We start from the raw sequence: 16,076 nt of genomic DNA, 5'->3' as shown, positions 1-16,076 counted from the left end.
GTTAAGCTAAACTAACCAGCTGCTGGCTCTAGCTACATATCCTCTCATATAACCCTTGGCCACAAAGCAGGCTAACATATTCCTGTCATAATGCAAAGCTAAGCTAACAAGTTGCTGGCACTAGCAACAATTATCTCATATACCCCTTGGCAACAAAGCAGGCGAACAAATTCCCCAAATTCCAGTCATAATGCTAAGATATGCTAACAAGTTGCTGGCTCTAGCTACATATCCTCTCATATAACCCTTGGCAACAACGCAGGCTAACATATTCCTGTCATAATGCAAAGCTAAGCTAACAAGTTGCTGGCACTAGCAACAATTATCTCATATACCCCTTGGCAACAAAGCAGGCGAACAAATTCCCCAAATTCCAGTCATAATGCTAAGATATGCTAACAAGTTGCTGGCTCTAGCTACATATCCTCTCATATAACCCTTGGCAACAACGCAGGCTAACAAATTCCCCCAAAATGTGTGTCATAATGCTAAGCTAAGCTAACAAGCTGCTGGCTCTATCCACATATCCTCCCATATTACTCTTGGCAATGAAGCAATTAGGCCCATTTCTCAATTTTTTCTTAAATTACTCCTTAAAGTAGCTCATCCAGTAGCATCAGCGATGTATTTACCATGCTATGTTAAAGTCAGCACTGTTTGGTGGTTTGCCGAAGTAACACACATAGTTCATTTTGTTTTGACAACAGCTGTAACCTGTAACCTGTTTTCTTTTCTTCTTTAGCACCAACTGCTGCTGTACCACAAGGTGTTTTATGTCCACTGATCACCTTTAGCTCTTCCTTGCTTTTAGGACTTTTTACTGGTTTTGCTGACGATGTGTTTTATGTGCAGACCCAGCCATCTGTAAAACCTGCTTCTTCTCCTGTTTTGCTATCAGGCAGGGTCATCTCCAGAGGGGTGCAATCATGGTGACTGGACCACTCCTTTTACTGCGTGCTGTAAGGTGTACTTGGCTGCATTTGCACAGTGAATTTCAATTTAAGGCTGTTTTTATATGCAACAGCGCTGTAAGGAAGCTCCAGCTTCAATGCCGTCATGTTGCTGCTTCAGTGTATGATTGATTTAAACTTATAAACTCACCAGTTTTTAGCCTTATGCCGCTGTTCAATCCAATATCTAATTTCCTTTTATTTTATTCATGCAACCAATTTTATGTCGCTCCTTTAGCGGCGTTATTGGGTTAAATAAAGGTCTTTGTACTCAAAAACAAGAAATACTGTGGATCTCACCAAAGCGCATTTATGGAAATATTGTTATTATTATGGAAATATGTAGACTGGCTAGGATGACATGTCAAAAGCTTCAAACAAAATGCAACAAAGCGAGCACAACAAAGAGAACAGGAAATCAGAATCCTTATTTGTAATTTGTCACGGTGTCGGCTGGGCCAGATGGCAGTTTACAAGTGTCCAGGGCGGCCACACTTTACATGAGTCTTGTCACAGTGATGATGAAAATAGGTTTTCTCTGTGGTCAGGGCAGTGCCACTTTACTGAGCACATTAGAGCATGAGATCCTCCCATGGTTTGTCTCCGTATGTGAATGGCCGAGCAGCAGGTTTACGCTGCCCACATGGAAAAAGCTGCTGCCAGAGGATTAATAATTAAAGAGTCTCCGCGTTTCTCCTCTCGCATTGTTCCCCCTCGTGACGGCCATAAGCGAGTTGATTATCCTTTTCAGCGTCGACTCGGCAAGATTATCATCTGCTGCCCGCTGATACAGCGGCCATCACATAAAAGCTTGCTTTCCAGCAAACTGCATCATTGCTCTCAGGCAATGGCAGCTTCATCAGAAAACTGAGCCATGCACTGAGATAGCTGCTGATAATGCTTCCACACAGCAGGGTACATTTTAGAAACACTGTTTTCTTTCTCAACAATGTAGCTGTGGCAGCGTCTTAAATATCAATGTCATTATTTTCATTAACATATAATAAATAATACATACATGCATGAGGAAAGAAGGACAAATTATTTAGCAGAATGAATACTGAGTGTGTTTTTATGTGCAAAATAGATTTTTTGAAGGCACAAAAAGTAGGGATTAGAAAGACTTTCCCTGAGGTGTAATGCCATAAATAATAATTCTTTAAGATTGCTTGTGATTCATTGTTTTAACTGTGTAACTCTTGGACGGTCCTCCCTTGTAAATAAGAGCTTTAATATGGAACAGACCTGGTAAGTAGTATAAGTATAGCTTGCTTAAGTGTTATCAAGCCATGCGCTGAAACATGATGATTACACTGACACTGACCATGACCTTTGATCTCTTAGGGGTCAACACAATGACTGCTAAAGTTTGTAATTTATTTTGTTATAGTTTATGGTTCACTGGGTTTCTGCAGACTGCGTATCGGTTACTAACACAGATGAAATCGAGACTGGGTTAAACAATAGTGGTCTGCTGGTAAAGGGTCAGATCAGGTGCGGAGATGAGGGGACCTCAACGGGTCACTGAGTGTCAGCAGCGGTACAAAAGGTGGTGACTGAATATTTGGACAGTTAAGCACAGGTAGACTGTAGCAGAGCGGACAGAATACCATTGTGACTGCGTTTGAAGGGGTCAATATTAAAAGCAATTAACTAAGAGTGTCAGAGAAACTTATCAGTTCACCTAATTTTATGGGGAACGGTTCAGGTTCAAGCTTGAATGCAAAAGTTAAGCAGCTAGGAGGCTGTATTCAGGCAGATGATGCTTTTAGCTAAATGCTACCATGCTAACAATAATTATACGAACATGCTGATGTTAAGCTGGTATAAAGTTTACCATATCCAACCATTCTAGTATAGCATGTTTGCAGGCCATCGTTTGCTAATTAGCCCCTTAGCAAAAAGCTAAGGCTGGAAACTTGAATGTCTATGAAGAAAACATTTATTGGAATCCAGTCAATAGTTGTTTAGATATATTTAGTCTGGACCAAAGTTGTGGTGTGTGTAATGGTCTGAATATTTTCACAATTCTTGTGAAAAACTGCACATCCCCAACCTAGCAAACATATCTCTACAATAGGTGTACATCATCTTACTAAAGAGCAACAGGCCATGCTAATGCTAATAGTAGTTACCTTAATTATATGCTAATATCCTCCTTAACGGCAAAATATACTTATGCCAGTTGTTTTTTAGATACAAATGTCCTGTCTTTGGTTTGTGCTTGCAGAGAAACTGAAACATGAGACCACGTGATCTGCTAGATAAAGAAATAACGTGTCATGTTGTTACTGTACCCTTGTGTAGGAGCTGAGAGGCTCCTCTGGGAACAATAAGATGGCTGCACATTACTTCCTCCCTTCAGGGACATCTGGTACAGATAAAAATAAAAAAAACTCTTTCATCCGTGTACTTGGCTTACCCCTGATTCATGAAGCAAGAAATGCTGGTCACAACTGGGCCCTTTACTCTTTATGTGCCCCTTTAATTTGAATGCCTGACCTCCCATAGCTCCCAGAGAAAATTGTGGCGCTTAAAGGGAGGCATGGATGAGAATGTTTGTGACATTTGTTTCGGGTGTTGTCCCATTTCAGCACGGATCAGTGTCCCCCACACATCAATTTCACATGAGTTAGATCCAAAAGCTAACACAGCCGGAGGGGCTACGGCTGTCTGGTGCTCGAATCTTTTGGAACAAAGCCTTTGGACATCATAGTCCATTGCTCTAGCACACAACATATGCTAAGCAGCTACTCTTCATCACTTCTGTGTACAGCCTCTACCGCTTCAACAGGTTTATGGTCACACAATATATGGCTTATGATGCATTGCAGAGAAATGTGCTGAACATTTTTGCTCCAACAGAGCCAATATTCATCCAATCCTCTGCGGTGCATTCAAACACTTCGGGACCTTTCTGAGGCCCGGCTTTTATTACCTCACATGTGATCTAAAGTTGAATAGATCTGCTCAAGACAATTAATTGAATAAATCAAAGACAAACATCTGTTTATATATTTATAAGCATTTAATAACACTATTCATCTTGCTGACGTTGTGTTTATTGGATGTGTATATCCTTAGTAAAAAAAAAAAGTCTCAAAATCACATTAAAACAGCAGAAACAGCCGTGTGCTTTGCTATTTGGAGTTGTTCCCTGGTTGCACATTACAAGAGCAGAGACTGAGAGTTACAGCTCAGAGATGTTGGCTGCAATGGGCACAACAGGAGGGACCTCTGCGAGTTGGAAAAGCGATAACACTAAGATGCGTTTGACAGTTTGTTGGAGTTTTACAAATTAAAGGCAGCAAATGGTTCTCAAGTGATATAACAAGTCTGATGTAGAGGGTGAACAAACAGACAGTACAGTGTGGAAAAAGTTACAGAGAAGCCTCAACAGATACATCTTTACAGGGCAGTGCAGCGGTGCATTCAAGTCCATAGTTTTTTACTGCACCAGGCTTAGTTCACATGGTTTTGACTCTATTATTGTAACTAAAGTATACAGCACCTTTTCTTAGTATAGTGTGGGCTTAATAAAGATTAATGCAATCTGAATTTATGACATATTCATTATAGTCCTGTGTTGTGCTTTCTCTACCGAATTTCCCCTCTGGTGTTCAATGAAGCACTATCTTATCTCACCTTTACATAATGTATAAGCCATGATATCAACCATCCCCATAATAAGGCCTTAAATCAAAGGTTTTACATCACAGCAGATTGTCGATGAAACTGCACAATGGATGTTGCTGGTGGTCGCACAGCAGTGTTGAAATATGGAAATGTGCAGTTCAGGAGTCAAAATGAAACTTTATCAATTATAGAACATTTTCATTAAGTAGATATTGTTCAGCGAACAGCTGCCATTACTCAGAAAAGGCTAAAAACTGTAATTATGTTTAATAGCCTCTAGGCAAGCACCGTATTATATCACTGCTGTGAACACAGGACTAAATAAGGTACTCCATCGCTTGCACTCCTGCAAAACTGTTGGATTGAAAGAATATATTAAAATCTATGTAGCAGAACCAGATGTCTTCTTTTTTATTCAATGCATTTGTCTTTATTCAAACCTGGCACCTACATTACCCACAATGCATCTTTACCATTGAGCAAGAAAAGATGTCTGGTAAGCTCACTTTCTAACAACACAAACCCAGCTTTCCTCCTCCACCCCAACCGATGCTGACTCAAGCGAGATCACTTGAGGCACTTTATCATATATTACCTTCGTCTGCAACCACTAAAGGCTCTATTCATGGCTTTTTATGTTGCGCCAGTAAGACACCCTGAGTGAAAAGTCTGTCTTCTACGTTGTTTGTTATTTCTTACTGTGAATGCATGACCAAACTACAGTAGTTACCCATCTTTAGCAACGTCTAGTTTAGCAAGTCAGGTAAATGAAAGCGTATATCTGTTACCTTCTTTCTGTGTGCGCGACATTACAAACAGTTCGACTAGCAGCTTTGCAACATAGGACGCTGGAGTTGTTTTCTTTATACATCAAAAGCCCGCTCAAAGACGATCGGTCAATACTACTAACTCCAAACAAACATGGAACCAGAAAGCTTCTGACACCAATATTCTTGTCTATCATATGAACAGATGATGATATCAAATAAACACTGTTTGCATATTCACTTCCATTGATTAAAAACAACATTCTGTTTTGATCATTTTAAATGCTGATCCTTAAACGACTCGCTCTGTTGGCAACATGTGTTGAAGGATTATTTCAGCATCCAAAACCAACTGCTGCTCGTCAAGCTAACATGCAATAATATAACCTCCAGCAGACTGAGTTTAATCATGCAGTTTCCAAAACTTTACCATAACAGTTGTGAATTAAATTAATATACAAAAGAAAACACACTTTGTTTATACTTTGCACAGTTTGCAAGCTGTGTCCAAGAGTCTTAAATGCATGACTGAAACTATAAGTTCAAAGTCTGTTTGCTGAGCAGGCAGAGCTGCACCAAACAGGCCCTGCTGGTTGAAACGGTTCTGGATTAATGAGCAGCAACATAAAATAATCCCTGCAGCCAGGTCGCAGGTGCACCCTCCAGGCTACTGTTAACTCAGCCAATCTGACAAACATGGATCAAAGGAGCACAGGCCCGGAGAAGGGTACCACTGATCCCAAACAACACTGCTTCACTTTAGGGTGCAGGGGTTATCTGTCAGAAGTTTAACCAAGCGAGAAAACTGGTCAAATATGAAGCCCATTGCCTTTCAAACCAGACATACCACTCGGATACTGTTGTGTGCAGCCAAAGAACAATCGGTAGTGTCATTACAAAGATAAATTCCTCGTCAAATGCCAACTCTGGAGAGGATTATTTTCAATGATGGCAGCTGAGTGCTGTGGACCAAAGAACAGAAGGCGACTAAATCTGCAGGACAGCAGTGATCACATTGCAAAATATGCTTAAGGGAAGTCATTAACAGAGAGCAGAAGAGGTTAAATTCAACTTAAGTGCGGCCATCTGAATTTCTGATTATCTGAGTAGGTCAATGTACCATCTTTATTATCCACCTCAGCTTTTGTATTTGTCATCTTCTTCCCAGACTCACTGCAAATAGGCAGACAACAGATATCCCATTGATTAAACCAGTTATTACTCAACCTTTAAGCACAATTAAAGGAAATCATTAGGTTTAATGAAATACTGGAGTGCTGGTCTACCTCCTGAAAGGTTTCCCTCGTTAGAATGGCCCCACAAGGTCAAGAATATGTGGTTCTGCTCTGTTTCCAATACGAGTTAAGCCTTCCTCATTAGACTTCTTATCCACAGGGAAGATTTCGCCCCACAACTCACTCAACGTATAAGAGGATGTAAACTGCTTTTACATATGGAAGGAGAACTGCATTTATTAAAGTAAATCCTTTTCTAATCCTGTAAGGAGTGATGCTGAATATTTTTATTGGTGTCTTAATTTTAACTGCAATTCCTTTATTGTTTTAGATGCAACAAAGGAGGTCCTAGATAACGATCGTTTTTTGACCTAAACTCATCATGCCAAGAGATTCTGGTCTCCTTATTCCTAGGAGAGGAGAGGATCCTTTAAATTAAGCATCAAACAATTGTGGACTGTATGATGTTAAAAAATAAAGGGGTGAAATTGGGTCTACATCAGAAACTGAATTGTGTTTCCATTCTGACAGCACCAGCACCCTCTTGGCAAGATTTCCAACGGCCAGATCAATACAGTTTCCAAATCCCCTTTTTAAAAAACAACCTTTTGTCCACCCGCCCAGTTTAGATTTAGATTTCTGATAAATATAATTGCATGGATGCTCCTTGATGGAGGTTGCTTGATCTGAAGCCCAAGCACACTAATTAAGAATGAAGCAATAATCCAACGCCAATATTAGGTTGCTCTGAACACCAGCCCCGGATAAGCGTTGGTGAAGGTCATCCCCCTCAATCAGCTCCGCTGGTTATCATGTCAGGCCAGAAATTGTGACTCATTTGGCTTTTAGAGTCTATGAACATCTTAACCTGTGACTTTAATTACTTGTTATTTAGAAAGAACAAACAGAACACAGTGCGGAAACATTTGAAGATGAAAAAAAAAGGTGCAAATGCGATTCTCAGAGCTGTGAAACTGCAGTGCACAAATGTAGACAGCAATAGAAATAAAGGAATGGCTTGGTGGGTAAATTTACATTTTGGGATGGGATGTGTGTGAAAGAGAAAAAACTACACTTGGAGATCCCTGGTGAAGATGTTAATGTTGTTGTTATATCCCATATCCAAATGATCTTCTGGTATAACTTTAAATAATCCTTTTTAGTCATATTTTGGGGAGATGAATCTCTTTTTACAGGTTGCACATAAAAACGCCATCCATTCATCCATTATCTTCCACTTATCCGGGGCTGGGTTGCGGTGGTAGTAGGCTATGCAAGGTGACCCACCCAGCAACGTTTTCCAGCTCTTCCTGGAAGAATTCCGATGTGTTCCCAGGCCAGACTGGATATATAATGCCTCCAGCAAGCTCTCGGTCTGCCCCAGGGTCTCCTCCCAGTTGGACGTGCCCGGAAAGCCTCCAAAGGGAAGCGCCCAGGAGGCATCCTGATCAGATGCCCGAACAACCTCAGCTGGCTACTTTCGTTGCGAAGGAGTAGCGGCTCTACTCAAAGCTCCCCTCGGATGTCTGACCGCCTTACCCTCTCTCTAAGGCCGAGCCCAGACACCCATTGGAGGAAACTCATTTCGGCCTCTTGTATCCACTATCTCTTCTTTCGGTCACTACCCAAAGCTCATGACCACAGGTGAGGGTTGGAACATAGATCGACTGATAAATCGGTTTGCCTTCAGGACACCCTCTTCACCACGACCCTCCGGTACAACACCCGCATCCGATTGGCAGAGTAGCCTTTGCCATCAGTGTGTGAAGGTGAGTGTGACATGTAGTTTAAAAGCGCTTTGAGTGGTCTGAAGACTAGAAAGGCGCTTTATAAGTCCAGTCCATTTACCATTTTCATTTATTTGCAGACATATCTGGAGGGGCGAATTTCGCTTCGCTTTTGATCCGATCATCAGATGATAGCCAATGGGTTCAGAGATTGTTGGGAATTTTAATATAACACAAACTGCAAAGGAAAAAACCTGCGTAGGGAAATTTGGTGTACTCATACCCACCCTGCAAGTGTTTTTACAAAAAAGCCTCTATGATACCACATCAAAAGTCAAAAATGAGGATACTTACCTTGTAAATGGGTGATTATTTAATAAACAGGATAAGCATTTGAGGGAGCCTCAAGTGTCTGATTTCATCCTTCCTGAAGCCTCGGCAGAACTGCTGGATTAAATTCTTCTCCCCAACTGAGGCCTCCTGCTGCCAGCTGCAACAAAGTGACAAGGCAGAAAGAACCTCAATGTGGCAGGCTTTAAATCTCATAAATAAGTTTATGTATACATATTTGATGAAGATAATTAAAGAAAAATACAGAGGGAAAAACAACATCAAGATTATTGACAGAGAAACAATTTATTTCTCCCCCATTTTGTCCAAAAGCTTTGGTTGAATTTAATCCTGATCTGCTTCTGGCTGCTTGATTAATGTTGGGAGAACTCTTGGCCTTCTAACTGTTGTTGTTTCTAAAGAATTGACTGCTAATTAACAGGACGAACAACATTTCGTCATGGCTGTCATACCATGTCAAAGCTAAAGCGAGATAACAAATGAGCCCTTCCGGGAACAAGATGATTTAATACACCTACCAGAAATGGATGAATGAGGATCCAAGCACCTCCTGAGCGACAGGCTGCCGCCAAAATGATTGAGGAGCTGAGTCGGTGGTTAAATCAATGACAAAATAAATGGATCTTTGACAAGCCAACTACCCACTCACTCCCATCCAGGTGTGGTGGAAATTATTGATGTTGGTTTGGAGCAACAGGTGGCACAAATGGCTTCATCTTTGAGAAGAGATGACATGAGCAACAAAGGCCCAAAGACTTTTGGATCTGAACAAAAGTGTTTGTCAAATTTTCCATTAGTAGATAAAAAGTAAACTACTGAAACAAAGTTTTAAGAAGTCTGTGAAGGTTCTCAGTCGTCCAGGTCATGGTAATTCTAAGCTTAATCCAAAAGGCAACTGGACTTGGTGGAAGTTCTTGACGACGTTTCACCTCTCATCCGAATGGCCTCTTGAGTTCCAACTGACTGGTGGGCGGAGCTATGTAAGCCTAATAGATGTGTAATCAAGGGTGAGTTGTTAACCTGAGCTGTTGACCTAGTATCAATGAGAGTGTTTTGTACCCTCTGGTGTTGTTGGGTCGGTATGCTCACATGATCCTGAGTGTGATCTCAGCTGTTTGGGCAGAGAATTCAACACGTCTTAGGCCACCACCTCTGTTAAGGGATGGTTTTCCAGCTCAACATAGATGGCTTCATAGACACCTCTTTCAAACCAGCAATCTTCTCTGGTCAGGATGTGAACCTTGCTGTCTTCAAACAGGATGTCAAACCTAGGATCGCCATTCGTCGTTTCCCAGAGAATGAACCATACTGACTTTGGTGATGACTTTGCAGCTAGTGCCACCAGCAGTTCTTTTCACTTATCCTTCGTAATATCTTCAAAATCTACATGATGGACTGATACAGACATTTTGTGCAGACATTTATGGTCCCTACAGTATGAACCCCAGTGTTTTCAGTGACCCCCTGACTGGTCTTCTAGCATCAGTATGAGGTTGAAGTAGGGGTTTTGTCTGAAAAACTAAGCAGCAATTAAGTGAATTCCCTGACAATCATTATACACATTCATGTTCCCAAGAGGATGCACTCAATCACTTTGGTGATCTCGGACTCTTGATTCAGCTACAAAATCAGATCAAAACTTTTTTTTGTCCAACCAGCCTCAGTTTCACCTTTTGTCTAAGGCTAATCAGCAACTTTTACCATACTAACATACTAAACTAAGATGGGGGAGTAAGCCTTTAACCTGCCTAATATCAGCATGCAAGCATTATCATATACCCTTTTCCCACCGAAATTAGCGTGTTGACACAGGTTTTTCAGACCCAAGAAGACTCACTTGTAGATGCCGATTGTCTCTTTTCCCATTGCAAGTGGAGTATACTGCTTTCGGTCTATTTTCTACTGCGTCACCGTCTGACGTCATAAACGCGCCAGAGACAGGGTTAGTGAACAGTGAAGATGTTACGGTGGTTAGGTCTGTTTATCAAACATGGTGGTGACAAATTCGGAACGATGTTCGAGTGCTGTACAGGCGGAATTTGTAGCTGAGATGACAAGGAGTCGCAGAAGTTACAGACGGAGCATAGCATCGTGCCGGAAAGGGGGCGGAGATTAGCGTGTCGACCCGGGTTTTGTGTTCCCATCAATGCCGATCGGAGCCGAGGCGATAATTACCCGAGTCTGCTGCAGAGTTATTTGACCCGGGTCTGAATGCCGATTGTAGCCTTTCCAATTAAGCAAAGAAGCCGGGTGTTTTTTGACCAATGGGAAAGCGGCTTTAGTGACGAACTGAACATGCTGATGTTAGCATTAAGCTAACAGCACTGCCTCACAGGCCCACTAGCAAAGCTTCAGACTTTCTGTTCTCACCTTTTATACGCCAATAAACAAACACTAACACCAACTGAATCACTAATCGAGTGTTTTACATATTTGTTTGGATATCACTGACCTTTACTTTGATGCCACATATTGAAGTTGGGGTTGCCTAAAGTCATTTCTCTTATCAGTACAAATGCTTTAAGTAGTGTGTTGTTTTGTTATATTTTGTTGGTCTCTGCCGCTGAGTGTTTTATCTCGGGCTGTGCTGTACAGATTTAACCGCTCTGTAAAATGAAACGCCCACTCTCCTCTGCTTCAGTGTTGCAGCTGGAGACTATTCCCTTGTCGAACTGATTCAGGACACAAATACCTGTCTTTAGCCTCAGGTGCTCCATGCCATGAACAATGAAAATTTGAAAAAATAACCCGACAGGTACAACAAACCAATACACCAGAGAGGAGCTAGCTTAAAACAAGACTTTGTGTTTGTGTTCAGACCTTCCAAAGTTTTCCTGCATTGAACAATGAGAATAATTGTAATATCATGTTGGTCCCATAATTTACACTATGATAACAATAGAGGGGGAAAAAATCTGGTTTAATACATCAAAACATGTCACAGTGGCAGAGTGATAAAAGAAGCAATTATCATGGTCGTGTAGCTCATCGAGCTTTATTGTCACTTCCCAGTAAGCACGCCCATTATTGATATCTCTATCCACCTTTATCCTTATTACACTCAGAATAATAGCTCGCTGACATGTGGAAAAGCATGGCCTTATGGGAGCACGATACTAAACATAGTCTTCGGGAGCTTTCATTATGATCTTCTGGGAGGCTGTAATTTACGACTAAGATTTGAACTGCTGTTCAAGGAGATAGAAGCACACAGTCATTTACAATGGGTGAGCTTTTTTTTTTTTTAACACAGACCACTGGCAGCCATCTGCTTTAACAGTGTGTTTTATTTGCTATGTGCATTGGCAACACATCCCAAATGGGAAAATGTGTGCGGTGAAAGTGACACTAACTCCCTCTCTTAGCGGGGACCAACAAGGTGCCTTTGAGCAACACACACACATCTCGAGCTGCTCTGGGACCAGCAGGAGAGGACTGTGGAGGTACTGGTGCAACAACTGAATTGATCAACATAATGATACACTCATCCGAGTCACCTTCGGTTATAACCAAGCGCTCAAGCCTTACAGGCAGAAGCAGAAGTGGTTTGCTATTTTTGGGGGGCCCGGAGTTTTGCCTCTTAGGCAGCATGCAAGCCAGAAGCAGATTTAATGCTTTTACCAAAGGGCGTAAAAAAATGTAATTATTATATTATAATTGATTAGAGTTGCTCCTTTATCAGTAAGGAGTAAACTTTATATAGTAAGTCATACAGCGGCTTCTTTTTGTTACAGTATACAGCGAGAGTCATTGAATTTACTTATGATACTAAACATCAGGGAGCGCCTACTTCCCAAACGTAATCAACTAAGTTCACAAGCTGGTACTAAATTGCCTGCAGTAATAATTCCTAACTAATATATTTAATACGGATGTAAAACACTATTTTATTTTACTGACAATTGAACAGAGTTTACATTTGATTACGTTGGCTCATTACATCTGAAAGTGTTCCAGCTTTACGGTATCAACACTCACTCTCTCAGTCTCAGACGGTTCTCTCTTTCTTATTCAAAGTACAATGGTTCGGTTCTATCTGGCAATGAAGTGAAAACTGCGTTTGAAGCCAAAAATTTGAAAGGAAACCATAGAAAAACACAGACAGCTTTTAGAAGTTGGCCTTCAAACAGGCTTCACTGAAGAACAATGGGCCTCATATATAAATGTTTTCTTGGTTTTCTCTTATATGCGTTCTCGCACAAAGCAATAAGAGGAGAATGAGAACATTTTTCATGGGAGTCATTGAACTTGCTTGACAGAAAGTCTTTTCTTACCTAATTAAGTATGTTGATGAATTTGGGTTTGCGTGACAAGCAATTTATGACAGAGGAACTACCCATACAGAAAACAGAAAAGGGAAGCAGACTCAAGTTATGTGCAAAACCAACCAGCTACTGACATTTCACAGGTGACAGTTGAGTCAGACACTGGCTGTTTATACCCACGGAGCGTTTAACCATTGACTGAGTGCATCACATTGTGGTTACAGGCCACCTCCAGGCAAGTCTTTTGGTTGGAAAGTCGTGTCGTGGTAGCTAAGAGCTAAAATCTCCGGTATAAAAGGTTGATTTGTGTTGAATAATAATAGGACAGACTAAACAGACAAACAGACACACCAGCAGCTTTGGGTAGTGAATGTAGTGTGGTGTTAAGTGGATGGTACCCTGGAGAACATTTGGTGATGCGCGTCCAACAGTGGACAGAGATGAGCTGAATGTATCTCTGGAAGGTCCAAGCAGCCAGGGAACCGATGGATGCGTACTAGCGGATGAGGTGTAGTGGAGCAAATCCACTTACACCTGATTTTATTAGAGAGAGAATTCAGATGCCAAATCATCAAGTAATGAAATAACGAAAAATACTTCAAGTGAAAGTGTCGTCCTGAGGTGAATACTTTTGCTTTCAAGTCAATTCCTAGGAGCAACACTTGACGGGAAATTGCATATTGTGCTTTGGATTCGGAGCTGTCTGATAAGCAGTTTGCAGAACTAATAAGAACAGCATTGTTAACAGTTGTCTTGGGAGGGGCAACGTTCAGCTCTTATTTCATCAGACCTCTGATTGCAGGGATTAATTAACTCTGCAGTGTTGGCATGTGTCTCGGAAGACTGCTTGCATTTTGATGTTGGGAATTCTCGATACAGATTTACTGTAGCCTAATTGGTTCTGGCAAGATTACATATCAGATTTTTAACATCAAGAACAAAATTCCGAGAGGCTAAAAAATGCAGATACTGCACATCAGCTATGCAAGGGGTATGAACCTGCCACCCAGGGTGTGCATTTAACAAATGTATGAGAAGCTACTTCAAGCACAGCGTCAAAGCTTTCATCGAGGTCTGCCTTGATGTGTCTGGACCCAAGGTTGGACAGATGAGGCAGTTTGTGGTTAAAAACATGGAAACGCATGTAACATTAAAGTTAAATGAGAATATTTTCATGTTTCGGGACTTGATAAGCCACGTCATTTGTCCATGCCTTATAGAACCACAAATACATGTGTTTTCACCCTCTATCCCACTCTCTCACCCCGAGCAGCCCGGGCAGATGGCTGTCTACCAATGAGTCTGGTTTGGCTCAAGGTTTCTGCCTGTTAAAAGGAAGTGTTTACTTGCCACTGTTACCAGGTTCTTGCTGATTGGTGGGTTAATGTTTGGTCTCTGTAAATGATACAAAGAGTACGGTCTAGGCCTGCTCTATATGTAATGGGTCATGAGATAACTCCTGTTGTGATTTGGGGCTGGTAAATCTGATGCCAATATCAACAGCACTTGCTAAACGACCTATTCCTCTTGAGAGGACAGTTCAGTTGTACGGGCGGACAGGAAGCCTCTTTTGTATGCAGAGAAAGCTTTCAGCATGTTAATCCGGCCCTCTAATGATATGCAATTTGTTACCTGCTTAACAAGCTGTTTCAGACTATAGGCTTTAGCCACCCTTCTGGCCAGTGACAGCTGGAGCAACCATCTTTCGAAGGAAACTTTAATGGCTGACTGGATCCTTTCCAAAAGATAGGGTCATTAGCCCATTACCCATCAGCCTACTGTTGCTGACAATGATGTTAAGTTTGGGCATTATTAGTTTTATATACTGTGGGCAACCTTGAGGAATGCACAGTGCAGTAAATGTTGTGCTCCAACGAGCCCAGAGTGGATATAAAAGGGGGCAGAATTAAATGCTGAGCCTTCTGGAGGTCTTGGGGCCCCACGTCACCAAACGTATGGGCCAACTTTACAACCATAATGGAACATCTAGTCTCCTCGGGGCGTTTGTTCTACTTTTGCAGCACTTAAAATAGTCACATCAGATCCGGCGGACTATTTTTACTGACAGTCTAGCCGTTCGATCAACATTAATGAAATGCATGGCGTAGCTGAAAATGCTCGGCTTGAACTGTCCAGGGTGGTGGCCTGAAATGAAAGAGAAGGGGACGGCACACGTTAGAGACAGCCGGCTTTGGGTTTGATGGCCAGATAGACTTGGGGTCCAATGCAAATGCTAAAGACCCCAATGTGTAAAACTCTGAGGCTAATGAATTGTTTATCACCTTCAAAAATTAATGTTTATTCCGTCATCAAAGACAAATGCAGTGAAAATTCTCCTTGTAAAACATCATCAACCATCAACCAAAACATGGACTTTTTATTGGTGCATCAAATCATAGTCATACCATAAGAGGATTCAATATTGTTTTCAGATTTGGGGAACATTCAAGTGCATATTTCAGGTAGAATATCTCCTTACCAGTAAAGCATTGTTTTTGCAGGTTTACCTGACAATAACTTTCCAGAGCTTTAAAATCCTCTATTATCTCCACAGTATAATATGCTGCTGTTTTGGCATCTGTTAAACCTCTTAAATTCAAAGACCTGTTACTCAAACGGGTCCTCCTGGATGGATTTTCATCTTCCCAGCAGTACCTGTAGCAGCACAACAGCACCAGCACAGCCTGTTGTACTTTGGTTTTAAAAGACTGCTATTTTTGTGCAGGAAATGGAAACCGTCCTTTTATCTTGGCCTCAAACCAACCTTTGTGACAGTTTCACACTTACTCTGTCCCCACATGAACGCATGGGGTGCAAAAACGGTAGACATTTTTTAAAACCTGCCAAAACTCCACAGAACTGAGGGGGTGAAGAGGTCATGTAGTTTCATGTAACCACAAAAGTGTGGCCACCCAGTGGAAAGACACATCTGACAGTAAACGTCTGTGCAGCTGCCGGTGAGCAGACAGGACTGAGCGGCCCTCCCTCCGGGCTGCCACTCCTCTCTGCACCCTATGCTGTCCACGTCTGCCGAGAGGACGAGGCGAGGTGCTGAAGCCTCCCTTGCATAGCACCCCCTGGGACCCAGGCTTGTGAACGTTCTGTCACGAGCGGTGAGCACCCGCGTCATGCTCGCTTTGCTCTG

The sequence above is a fragment of the Semicossyphus pulcher genome, unplaced genomic scaffold (genome assembly GCF_022749685.1).
Source record: "Semicossyphus pulcher isolate SPU_LCO1_2020_fin unplaced genomic scaffold, fSemPul1.0.p SCAF_23, whole genome shotgun sequence".
Taxonomy (NCBI): domain Eukaryota; kingdom Metazoa; phylum Chordata; class Actinopteri; order Labriformes; family Labridae; genus Semicossyphus; species Semicossyphus pulcher.
Note: the sequence above shows the minus strand (reverse complement) of the source record.